Here is a 2,689-nt window from a genome sequence, read left to right on the forward strand (position 1 = left end):
AGGTAATCAAGATTTAAATTATTTGATTAAATTACTTTAAAACTCAATAAAACAAATTTAAATATTAAAGAAAAAGTTTTATTTCTCAAATTTTGTATTTCTATAATACTTACAAATGCAAGAATCATTCACAACTTATGATATTAATTACGAATACGAATTATTATAGTAAAAAAGTTACTAACTTCCGAAACATGATAGTTTTTGAAGTGGGTTCTCTTTATGTAAAAAAGTAAATTTTTAACTTTAGATTCTCTAGTGAGTACTACCCCTAAGAGCCGCTCACGGATGTTACGTAACACAATAGTAACACATGGTATCATTCGTGAATAAAAATATGGTTGGACATAACCTAAAAAGCCTTTATTCGCCAAAGTATTGTAGTAATAAGACGCCGCATAGTTTGATTTGTTACTAGAACACTAAAGCTACACACATAATTTAAATAATATAGTAAATTTGTATTCTTACCTTGCATAATTCTCACTCAAAATTATCAAAATGTTCTGGGACAAAAATGCCGACTACCTTTCGATCAACTTTTACAGTAACAAAATGGCGATTTTTTTTTCTAAATGTAGGCCAACATGTAAATCGGTGTTGCCCCTACTTAAAAATATTTTTGTGGCTTGGATATCTAGTTATTTAGGGTGTTATTTTATGGTAACCGTGCGTGAAGTATCATTCGTGAAAAAAAGTGAGACATAGTTTTAAGTGAGTTTTATATTAATTTCCTTTATGTTATTTTTATTAGAACTTGTTAAAACTATCCATAAGTTTACAGAATAATTTAGAAATACCAAAATTTTACAGGTATCAATAGATTTTTGCATAATTTTGTGACTTCAAAGTGTGAGATGACTAAGTGGGACACATGATTTTAGTATGGAAAGGAAAATAAGCATTTCAAAAAAAAAAAATTGAGCTTGTTAAAGGCACTCAAAATTAATTTAAATTATTAATATAATGATAAATATAACATAGTGAAGCTGAAACTATTTAAAAACTACCATAATTACTATATAAAAAAATCTGGTGCTATATAAAATGACAAGGACATTTTTTTTTCTTGAATGTACAATTTTTGGCGGCCATACTCATATATTATATAGCCTATGCCCTATATAATATAGCCTTAGCCTATAAGCCTTCCTCGATGAATGGGCTATCTAACACCGAAAGAATTTGTCAAATCGGACCAGTAGTTCCTGAGATTAGCGCGTTCAAACAAAGAAACAAACTCTTCAGCTTTATAATATTAGTATAGAAATAATTAAATATAATATTATTACGTTTTAGCGGTCTATCAGTACCATTCGGTTCTGGTAACATAACAGGCGACGGCTGGAAACAAGACATACCTTCCTCTCCATTAGACTTGGCTCCCGCTATTCTAATCGACGAGTTCGTTTGCGGTAAGATATTTATAAGTGTTAGATGTTTCTAGATCACCTATAACATTAGAAACTGTCTTCTAAATGTTTTAAAGAATTTAGTCCATTATTATCTGTTACATTTACATTTATTTTCAGCTACGACTAGAATTTTGTTGCGACATTGCTGCATTTTTTTTATTTCAGATCACTAATGTATTCAATCTTTTTAGTAAATTACTAGCTCTCCGCCCGCGGCTTCGCCCGCGTTTTCAAAGAACCGCGTAATTACCGTTCCCGTGGGATTTCCGGGATAAACCGGTGTGCTATTATCCATGTTACCCTCTATATGTGTGCTAAATTTCATTGTAATCAGTAATATTTGCGTGACTGACTTAACAAACATACACATAGATCATTTTCCCGGGGTAAAAAGTAGCATCTATGTCCTTTCTCGGGTATCAAAATATATCCATACCAAATTTCATGCAAATTGGTTCAGTAGTTTAAGCGTGATTGAGGACAGATAGACAGACAGACTTACTTTCGCATTTAAAATATTAAGTATGGATATTTTCTGAGATACCTAACTACTAACTACCTAACTACCTAGTGGTCCGTGATTATTTTTATTGTGCCATATATATTGGTCCATGGCCATAATAATAATTATATTATACTTTGATAAACATGCTAAAACATTCAAGAATAAATGCTATAAAAGGAAGAGCCAATAATTTGAAAATAAAATAATATTCAAACAAATTTATTCACATTTTCAGGTACACGTTATGTAATGGGCGGGGAATCGCTTTCAGCGCTTGCAGAGGGCGCTGCAGCAGCGCTTATAGAAGGTCCTTTGAATATAGTAGACGCGGTAGAAAGCGCAAGAGTCGCTGTAGGCGCGGGTGGGACGCTAGCGCTCGAACCGGACAGATTGTTACCTCCAGCGGCTTTAGCGACGCTGCTCAATGGAGTACCGCTGAACGCTACACTTCCGCTTTCAGCGCTTAATTTGGTGCAACAGAGGGGAGACGAACTTTTGTCGCACGCGGACAGTCGTGGTGGTGGACTTGCGTCGAGATTTTAGTTAATAAATTATTGTTGATTTTTCATTTTGTTGTTTTATTTTTACTCACAGTGTAAAATGATATAGGTACACGATCAGACTAGCTTTGAACAATTATTGCGTTTATTTGATTTTTTTGAAGTTCTAACATACAACGAATTAGCGTTTTGAAGATCCAAGACCTAATCTACTAAGAAATGTTTTAATAAATAAATGTTGTGTGGTTTTATGAAACCACGGTAAAAGT

At 33.0% G+C, this 2,689-nt stretch overlaps 1 long non-coding RNA gene across 1 annotated transcript; it reads left to right on the plus strand.

Moving 5' to 3' along the window:
• The first annotated feature begins 1,153 nt into the window (after positions 1-1,153).
• LOC149910109 (uncharacterized) lies at positions 1,154-2,488 on the plus strand. Its single transcript, XR_016457241.1, has 2 exons — positions 1,154-1,415; positions 2,156-2,488. It is a non-coding gene; the product is annotated as an uncharacterized LOC149910109 (long non-coding RNA).
• The last annotated feature ends 201 nt before the right edge of the window (positions 2,489-2,689 follow it).

Source organism: Colias eurytheme, chromosome 2, assembly GCF_061535395.1.
Source record: "Colias eurytheme isolate Ceu_HAF_F1 chromosome 2, ilColEury1 Martin Lab GWU primary, whole genome shotgun sequence".
Classification (NCBI taxonomy): domain Eukaryota; kingdom Metazoa; phylum Arthropoda; class Insecta; order Lepidoptera; family Pieridae; genus Colias; species Colias eurytheme.